Below are 10918 nucleotides of genomic sequence, written 5' to 3' on the forward strand. Positions count from 1 at the left end.
TTCGATACTCAATGGGATTATCTATGCTCCTTTATTAGTTATTATATTTTCTATTTCATTGCAATAGATTTATGAGCGTCATTTGTAATAAAAAAATAGTTGTCACAATTTAAAAGTAGTTTTCACAATTTATCTACTGAAAAAATTGTTGTCACAATTACTTTCTGAAGAAAGATTTTTCCCTTCATTTTTCAACAAGAGACATCTGGATTTCGTACGAGCAATTCCTATGACCCACATCACCTTGCATGCCAATTGGACATGGAAGTTTGGCCACACAGGTCATATAGATAACTTAATAGAAGAGTTATCTCTTGCATAATTCACAGTGACACGAACTTGGCTTGTCCCACTCCAAATGACACATCAGCTGTGCAAAGTGGAGACTTGGAGTTTATTTATAAACTTTCCGTGAACCAAAATATATCTTCAACTAGCACTTTAGACCGTGGTATTACAAATAGTACGTATCAAAGATGACCATTATAACCTATAACCGTAGGAGATTTTGGATAGGCTGCTTTGACGATTGTTCTCGAGCCCAAACAAGATTGGAATTATTAATACCCCATCAATGTCTAGGAAGGACGCTGGAACTTTGGCCACACCCTGAATCCAGCTCAATGATTGTGCAAGGAAGAGGTATGAAATTTGTTTGTAGGGCATCAATGTGAGTTGGTTTAAGTGATTTGATATTTGTTCCGTTTAATAAGATCTCGGTCCAGATCTTGTGAATGGAGAAAATTCAAGCGTAGAGTTTCACTTCTTAATAGGTCATACTGGCTCATACTGGATTAGTGAGAGCCCACTATATATACGAAAAATAGAGTGCGCACCGAAAATTTGTAAGACCCTCTGAAGCAACAGTTACTTCAGTTAAAACCTTTGGGAGATGGATCAATCCTATTAGCTAGGTTGGAAAGCAGTAACTATATTCATAATAATATGTATTTTTTGTTTCCATGGAATGTGACAGAGTGCCTCATGCCAGGCCAGCCGGTTTCGACCACATCACACCGAGAGTGATGGTGTCGGGGGCCAGTGATGCAGCGCTCCGTGTAAAAAGATTGGTCATCCACCACCACCTCTGTAGCCTGTAGGGTTTTTGGGTTCGATTGCCAACCATGATGGGCCTTGCAATAGTCAGGAGCTGGCCATGGGCGATTGCCCATGATGACAAACTCCGACCCAGGCATGAGTTCTTCCGACGAACCTGATGAGAAGAAGTCAACTGAAAGACGGCGGTCATGGCCAGAGCTTTGACTTTCAGCGAGAGCCGAACTTCGTTTCTGGTCAAGCAAGTTGTCACAGGGAGCAATGCGAATTGTGAGAGAGAGAGAGAGAAAGAGAGAGAGACGTCGGTGAGGCCTATGACGATCGACGGCCATCAACGAGGGCACTGTGACGTGACGGGAGAGGAAGATAGCCCTGAAGCATTTCCCTTCTGTAACCTGTAGCTCATAAGGAGAAAATGAGGGTGGGAACTACATTTTGATGAAGGCACGCACGCGCTTATGGGCCTCCGGTGAGTTTTGATGAGCCTATGGGCTACTTTATTATCATGAACGGACGGCAGACAAATACTGCCGTAGAAAGAGAAAGAACCGCCGCAACTTGACCTCTTCCACGGCAGTATTCATTTGCCCCGTAACTGCCGCAAATACAAATAACTAGCGGCAGTTTTTTGGCCGCAAGGAAGAATCCATCGAGAAAAGTAGATTTTGTAGTAGTGTTCAAACAGTTCGGTGCTATTTCCCAAAAGCAGGTCTCGAGTTCGAGCTTTTTAAATAAAGAAAATTCACGTTGGAAGAGTTTTATCCCTTAATGGACCGACCTGATTTGACTGGATTAATCGGAATCCAATTCGGCTTCTAAATATCAAGCTTCACACTGAAAAAGAGAAGGATGACACGTCGCTGCTTTACTTTATATGGACAGGGTTTAAATTATCACTATAAAATAGTAATATAATATAATATTATATAATATAATCTTAGATGAATATGGTAATATATTGGAATAATTCGTAAGTTTATATAAAAGATAAAAAAAAATCATAACAGATTTTAGACGAATTTGACAATATATATTGTAACAATAAGTTGGCTTGTATAAGAGGGTTCAATCAAATGGTTTACTCTGTTGCTATTTAATTTTACTCTTCGGCACTAGTAATTTTTCGTTACTAATAAATTCAGCATCTATCTTACCATATATTTCAAGCAAGAACAATAAGATGAAGCGGGCTTACTTTTGTTATTTTCTTTTCTATCTCGGTCAATATGATATACTAATACTAGTATTGATCAATGAACACTTATTTTTATTGCTTTTGATATATAGTAGTGAAATAAATCATGATATAATAAGTTGCATGAATTAATTTCGTGTTTGCAAATGCTCCATTTGCTGAACAATCGTAAGAGGATTGACTTGCACATTGTATATATGACTCTTTGATCATTGGGGTCTGATAGCAGGCACATCTGAAAATGAGAAATTGAATGGAAGAGTATATCTCCTAACATGGAGCGGTAGAATATGAACGACATATAGTTTTGGCTATTTTCACATATAAAGTGAAATTTCACTCTCTAAGATATAAAGGTGGAAGCCTTGTATATTAGGGGAATAAATACCTAATAACGCAAAAACGTTTCGTTGTATTTCTCTTTAAAATCATAATGTATATTTTGGTTTCAAAAAAGATCATAACGTTTTGTCAAATGTTTAAAAAAGAGCATTAATATTTTTATATATATTTTTAACTTTCAAAAGATATAACAGTAACTTGTAAGCTTAAAAAAAATCTCATACTATTATTTAAGCCAAAGTCTAATTATGTAATTAACACCTTATTTATAGGAAATGGTTGAAAGTCGAAAATACATCTTATTCTTAATTCTTAGTTTAAATACGATACAATTTAAAATAAAATAAATAAGTTGAAGGACGATATTGTGAACCTAATATTATTCCTCCCTCTCTCTTCCCACTCGCATGTCAATCTCTCTTCCATTTGCTCACTTCTTATTTTGTTCTCTCCCCTCAACATCCTAGTCCAATATTCTATCATGTTATTTTTTTTTTCAAATTCTATCTTCATTTCTTACTTTTTGTTTTTTTTATCCTCCATTCCTCTTCTTCTAAATGAATCCATCTGTGAACATATATTGAAAAGAAATTATTATAGTTGAACTGCGGGCCATGCAGGTTAAGTAGTGCTATGCATGGGTAAGTTTTTACTATTAGAATTTTCAAATAAAAAAAAAAGAACGTAAAGAATGGGGGAATCGAGAGAGGAAGTAGCCAGCCACCCGGCGGTAGAACCATGCTTGAGGTCGTTCGGCACTTCAAAGGTTAATGGTGAGACTTAGGATGGAGGGTGGGTGGCCGTCGACGAGGCCCAACCTCCTATCAACATCCAATGGGGCACCCTTGTGGATCTCGAAATTAGGCGGCGGGGGTCTTTCTGGTAGCCAACCATTCTCACCCAAGGTCGGTGCCCACCTCAAAGGTTGCCGACAACCTCGGACAAGGGGTGGGTGGCCACCAATGAGTTTTTCTTTTTAAATTTTAGACTTAATTTATTTTTAAGTTTAGAATTTTCTTTTTAAAATTAAGGAAGTCAAAAAAAATATTTAAATAACAATAATGATGGCCTTATATACTTTACGAAACGTTATAATCTTATTGAAATTAAAATAAACATTATGGCTTCAAAGACAAATAATCAAATATTTTGGCCTTATTCGGTACTTGTCCTCGTGTGATGCCACAAAATGTTTATTATGGAAATTTAGTAACAGAGATGATGAACTTGCTCGTAGGATTTTACTTCTTTCGCTCTGTATCTCATTGACGTTCTTCTAAGTTCTCTCTCTTCTAATCTTTTATTAATTAGATAGATTCAATATGCAAGATAAAATTCATACAAATTTGAACCAATTCATATTATTAATTTGATATTTTTGCTTTATAATTATATACATAATTGATCAACGTGAGTAGTTTCAAGTGACTAAACATTTGTTTTCAGGGAAGGAGTTAGAAATGTCGTTAAGGAGAGCAATATGTAATAAAACCATGTCAATATAATAAATTGATCTGTATCTAGACTACTGAAAGTAAAATATAATTTTATACTTTTAATATCTCATAAATTTGAATTTCAAATCTTTATGAACAACAAGAAAATTATATTTAAATTGTCAAACTTTTCTCTATCCTATTTATTCAAGTTGTCCTCTATTTCTAAATTCTTAGAGGAGAGATTCTATTAAAAAATGATAAATTTTTTTACTAGCCCTTAACAAGTCCTAGAAATTTCTGAACTTCAAAATTGGAATATAAACTATTCTTAATAGACTTTTACTAGGACTTAAAAAGAAATTTAGAGACAAAATCATACAACAACGTGCATGTGAAAAGGACATTCGCAGTTTCCAATGGACAAAATTATCGGTTATCATTAGTTTGGAAAGGTCACGGGGCAATGGCCCCTCTCTCCACATATTTTCTTCATCCCTCTTTATTCTCCTTAAAAAATATCTATATTTGATTCTTATGAATAAAATTTACCATTGAAAGATTTTTTTTTGTTACAAGAGACTCATGCTAATACAATAAAATAGAAGTTTTAATAGTTAATAAAATGATACAGGTAGTCTCACTAATGTCAAATCTAGAATTTTTTAGTTACTAGATGAGAACATGCTCCATTATACTATGCCCTCTTTTGATCAGTTGGAAGAAATTATACTTTGGTATGTTGATTTGTCTCAAACTTAAATTAGTCAAGTCTTGTTGAACTAGATGAGGGCATCTTGCGAGGGTAAGGTCAACACATTCATCGATTTTGGTCTTGACAAGCATCACACATTGGAAGGCTATGGACTTAATATTTTATTGTTGAGGGATGAATAGATCTCACCGTAATATTATTACCTAGCCATTACGTAGAAGTTTAATTGTGTAACTTTTACACTTATAACTTCCCCAACAAGTTAAGATAGAAAATGGAACGCAACTAAATATCACAACACGCACCCATATATATAAATATACTAATTATCATATATTTAGTATAAACAGCAATATATATATATATATATGTATATACACTAATTATCATATATTTAGTATAAAGAACATGACTATATATATATATGTACTAAATATCATATATTTATTATAAATAGCAACATATATACTAAATATATACTTGGTATAAACAGAAACATAATGCATGCAGACAAAAATGAAACCGAAACCGGAAAATAACAGGTATAAAGCATTAAATCATATTTTATGCCTTCTACCTAACTAAACTCTATCTAACATGCTCTGATACTAACTAAATGTCTCGTGTGCCTAATAGAGTGTTACTAGAAGTAGAAAATTCGAAATTTTCTTACACGCGAAACTGAATTCTAGGATCCGCTAGAAGAATAAGAAGGAATGAACGTACCTGAATCACAAGAACTAATGCCGACTTAGTAGACGAGTGCCCTAAGTGTGATGTCTCTACCGGTATTCACACCGACTGCGTCGATAGAACTTCGAACTTGGTTGTGCTAACAATTTAGCATGAAGGAGACCCCGACGCAAGAGTAAAATCATTTAACTAATGAATCGAATTAAGGCCCAAGTGAGCTAGTTGATCGTATCAAGGCCCGCTCAATCTGAATTGATATTTACCAATTCAAAATTTTTTCCACAAATCAAGAACCAAGGCACCTGACGCAGCGTACATGCGAGTAACCTGTCACAGACCCATTGATTCCGCAGAATACCGGAACTACAACGTTCAATCCCTATTGATTCTTCGAATACCTAGGAAATTGGCATCCAACTCGGATTGAATCCAAGAATCGAGCAAAGAGCATGAAAGCTCCAATTTTTATTGATAATCCAAAAGACAACTCTCCTTAGCCCTAGGGCTTACAAAGCTTAAATAGGGTTTTAAAAAAAACCTAAATCGCACAAAAAGAAATACACTTTTCTGAAATTGTAAAAATGCCCAAATAATAATAAAATGCCCGTTTGAATCCATAAACGATTAAATTCGCCTTAAATCTCGTCTTTTCATAGCCAAAAGTTATGAGTTTTGCTCCGAATGTCGTTTTCCTTGTGATAGGGTCGTAAAGGACCCGTTTTTCTCTAGTTACTGATTTGGCACGTTTTCTGCTGCATCATTCTCCCTTGGATGAAGAGAATTCGTCCTCGAATCGTCATCATCCGAGGTATCACCTTGATCTTCACGAATAGAGAGACTAATATGTTTTTACTGTTTTCCCACTCGCCACTTGAATGTCTTCTCAAATGCATCAATCATGAGCTCAAAAGTCTCCTCTTCCAAATCCTCTCGATGCTCAGAGGACCGTTGTTTACTGTTGAATCTTTGAAGCCAACCCTCATCTTCGCAGTCCATGTCATAATTTGCAGTCCTCTTCGCCAAAGCTCTAGAAACCTCATCATTGCCCATGATGATATATGCAATGGGTCTAGAGAAGGTATTGAGATTGCTATCCTCATAATCTAGAACTTCTCGAACTCCAGGGACATGGGTGATTTTAACTACCGCTGCAGCAGAGGAACTGGGAGAAACAACTTGCTTATTTCGGTCGAAACACTCCTTATAGAGATTCTTGAATTTGAACCAGTCATCCCGATTCAAGAACACCAATCTCCAACCATTATCCCCTGTCCAAACAGTAGCATGGCTGAATCGGTTCGATATAGCAGGCTTCATTACTTCATTCGCCTTGTAAGTGTACCTCGTTAGCCCCTCTCTTTTGACCACAAGAAACCACTCCCCTGATGCTGAAGGTTCTAAAAGAACGGGTACTTCTATGCCACGGGTGTTCATGCCGTGCCTTGATAGGGCAGAATGTCCATCTGATTTCAAAGTCTTAAGAGGCAAGTGTAGCACTAACATGTTACCTAAGGTGTCAACGACTGGCTTGGTATTGGAAGGTAAAGAAGTTCGGTCACCTGATAGTTCAACGTCATCATCGTTCTCTATTTGCTTATCAGTTAAATTATTTACACGAAGCGATGGCACATAATGATGCTTCAGGAAGATACTGAAATGGATGGACCTGAAACAATTTGGAATGGCGGAAAAATTAGCCAAAAACATCGGTATATCATCTCTGGTCCCAAACAACTTGCAAATCCCAAAGCCGAATGTGGATGCAGGCTCCCACGAGAAACGAACTCCATGTGACGAATAAACCCCTCGGATCAGTTCCTCCGATAAGAACCCAGGGTCCCACAAGAAACGAACTCCATGTGACGAATAAACCCCTCGGATCGAGTCCTCCGACAAGAACCCAGGGTCCCACAAGAAACGAATTCCATGTGACAAATAAACCTCTCGGATCGGGTCCTCCGACAAGAACCCAGAAAGCTCAGACATCTCCAAGCTGACCTTCCTCATGTAACTCAATATAGAAAAAAGAAATCCAACAAACCCAGAATCCTCACTGTAAGAAGCTGACTTTACGACAAGAGCCAGTCCCCTAAACGGAACGCAAGTGTCTGCCTTATTGCCCTTAGCTTTCAGCTCCTTTGGCCTCCGCAAGAAGTGAATCTCGTACTTCTTTTCATCTAAATCGCTCATGTCTAGTGCCTTCCCATTCTTCCACAGGACTAAGGACTTCCTCACTGCCTCCCTCACTATCTCTCTATGTGGCTTGCAGCCTACAAGATCTAGCAATGACCTATCGGACAAAGGGTGTTCGAAAATTCCAACAGCAAACTTCACCCTAAGTAACCTCTCCACTGCATCATCAATCCTCGAGATTGGCAATTCCCCTGCCTCCACTAGTGACATCAAGTCCTCTTGAAATTTTACAAGGTCAAGAGGGCCCAAAACCATGTCGATCCCTGCATTAATTCCAAGGAGATAGCTATTGATGGTATAACATGAAAAAGAAGATAGCTGAATTTGTTGCTAAGTGTCTAGTATGTCAGCAGGTTAAGGCGGAACATCAGCACCCATCCGGGTTATTACAACCTCTTCCGGTACCTGAATGGAAATGGGAAAAGATTACCATGGATTTTGTCTCGGGACTTCCACGAACACGAAGGGGGCATGATTCTATATGGGTGATAGTTGATAGGTTGACTAAATCCGCTCACTTTCTACCAGTTAAAACGACATTTGGTGCAGATCAATTGGCACAGTTGTTCATTAAAGAGATTGTGAGGTTGCACGGTGTGCCGGTATCTATAGTATCAGACAGAGGCTCCTTTTTTTACTTCCAAGTACTGGAACAGTTTTCTTATTGCTCTGGACACGAAGCTGAATTTGACCACTGCTTTTCATCTCGAATCAAACGGGCAAAGCGAAAGGACCATTCAGACATTGGAGAATATGTTAAGAGCGTGTATTATAGAATTTCAAGGCAACTGAGATGAATACCTTCCTCTAATGGAATTTGCCTATAATAATAGTTACCAATCTAGTATTGGAATGGCTCTATACGAGGCGCTTTATGGCCGGGCTTGTCGAACACCTTTGTGTTAGAATGAAGTTGGAGAGAGGCGATTAACTGGACTGGAAATGGTCGACTTAACAGCTGAAAAGGTCAAGGTTATTAGGGAAAGATTAAAGACCGCTCAAGGGCGACAAAAGAATTATGCAGATAAACGAAGAAAGGACCTCGAGTTCCAGTAAGGGGATCGAGTTTTCTTAAAAGTATCACCATGAAAGGGTATTATGAGATTTGTCAAGAAAGGAAAGCTTAGTCTCAGATATATTGGGCCATACGAGATTCTGGAGCGCATTGGGAAGATGGCATACCGGTTGGCTCTGCCCCCTGAACTGTCCCGTATTCATAACGTGTTTCATGTGTCAATGTTGCGTAAGTATATATCGGACCCATCTCATGTTCTGAGTTATCAGCCGGTGGAGCTAAATGAGGACCTGACATATGAGGAAGAGCCAGCGGAGATCTTAGATAGGAAAGAGCATGTCCTTCGAACCAAGAGAATTTCGTTAGTAAAGGTGTTGTGGAAGAGTCATTCGATAGAAGAGGCCACTTGAGAACCCGAGGATTCTATGAGAGTCCAATATCCATACCTTTTTCCGATATCAGGTAAATAATTTCGGGAACGAAATTTTTATTAGTGGGGGAGATTGTGAGACCTGTCTTTACCAAATATGCATATATAGGAAGACACATATACATATACATATGCACATGCATGGTTACATAATATACATGTATCTAATATACCATAGTTTGTGGCTGGAACCTATATGATAAAAAAACGAAAAAGTGAAAAGCAGAGAGAGATAAGTGTAGAATGGGCCAGGTGGCCTCATCTTCAGCAGCCCTTTTTCCCACTGCCTTTGACCATCCTTTTCTCCTTTTCTTCCTTATTTATGCCATACTTTCCCTTGCTCTGTCCCTGGCTGAGGGAAAACGAAAATGAACCAGAAGAGAGAGAGAGAGAGAGAGAGAGATAAGTGAGCTGAGTTGAGAAATTCTGGTTGAAGAAGGAGAGGAAGAAGGCTAAGTCTGAAATATTGATTGTAAGTTGATTGTTTATGATTGAAACATTCATATTCACTAGGTTCGGCATAGGTTATGGCTTTCCTTGCATTCATTTCAGCTTGTTTAGGTTTGAGAAGTTTAGTTGTTGTAATTTAGTTAGTTTTCCTAGCTGATGTAAATTGTGTTGAATATATTTGGAGGTAATCTTATGTTGTGTTGGGATGAGTTTGGTTACCCATACGAGCTTAATAATTCGGTTGTGAGGCAGGGAGCAAATTTCTTGACGGAATTAGTAGGTTTCTAATGCATATATCCATGTCTCAGCGGAAGTGGATCATATTGACGGAAATTTGTGTACTCTTTGACTAAATTGAATTGTGGTGATTGAGAACAAGGTATGTATGGAGTTAATTTGGGGAAATTATCATGCATTATGATGATATTATGTGGTGGATTGAGTTATTAAACAGTGGCTTGATCGGCCGCTGGACCGGCGGAATATAAATTGAGGTAAACTCTTACCGCCAGAGGTTAATAAGCGGCCCCCGCTTATGAGATATGATATGTGAATATGCAAATAACTTCTTTGAGATGTGCGAGGTCACGGTACCGTCATAACTTTGTCGCAAGGAAATGCGACCCTATGGCTATATTATTGTTGTTTGGATTTGGTTGCCAGGTGAGTTGTGTGAAAGGATGATGTTGGTATTGGATTTTATATCACGGTGGAATATATATATATGTATATATATATGATTGATTGTTGTGAATTGTGATGTTAACATATTAGTTCATTTTACTTTGGAATATAGTACTCACTGAGATGCAGTTCACAGTCCCTGCATATATTTTTCAAGATGAGCTAGAAGTTAGAATAGCCGCACAGAAGGACTTTTGGATAATGGGGATCAGCGCGAAAGAATTTTGGCAAGTAGGCCCACTCATAGTATAGGTAGTAAGTTTTCGTAAATGTTACAATCATATTAGGACCTGAAACTTTGTTTAGTTAGTTTAGTGGTATGGTTGCAGCAGAATACTATCTTGAGAGTTATATATGTACATTAGAATCTGTTAGATTGGTTATATGTTTATGTAGAGCCTGCCCAGTTGGTTTAAAGGTTTGATGTGTTATAAAAGCATATTATATACATATGAAACATGTGTATGACAATGGATAACGAGAAAATATAGGGAAACTCTTTTAAAAATTTCGGGTCGTGACACACCACAACATCTCCGTTACTTCCGTCCATTATTTTGTTTCCTGTCACAATCTCCTCCTCCTCGTTGAGCTCGGGCTCTCCATCGCCTCCCGCCACAAAAAATGCTTCATCAAACGGATCCTCTTCGGAAAACAAAGTCACGTCCCCTTCAGAATTAGAATCATACTCGATTTCCTCCAATTTCGC

This window comes from Punica granatum, chromosome 7 (genome assembly GCF_007655135.1).
Source record: "Punica granatum isolate Tunisia-2019 chromosome 7, ASM765513v2, whole genome shotgun sequence".
Classification (NCBI taxonomy): Eukaryota; Viridiplantae; Streptophyta; class Magnoliopsida; order Myrtales; family Lythraceae; genus Punica; species Punica granatum.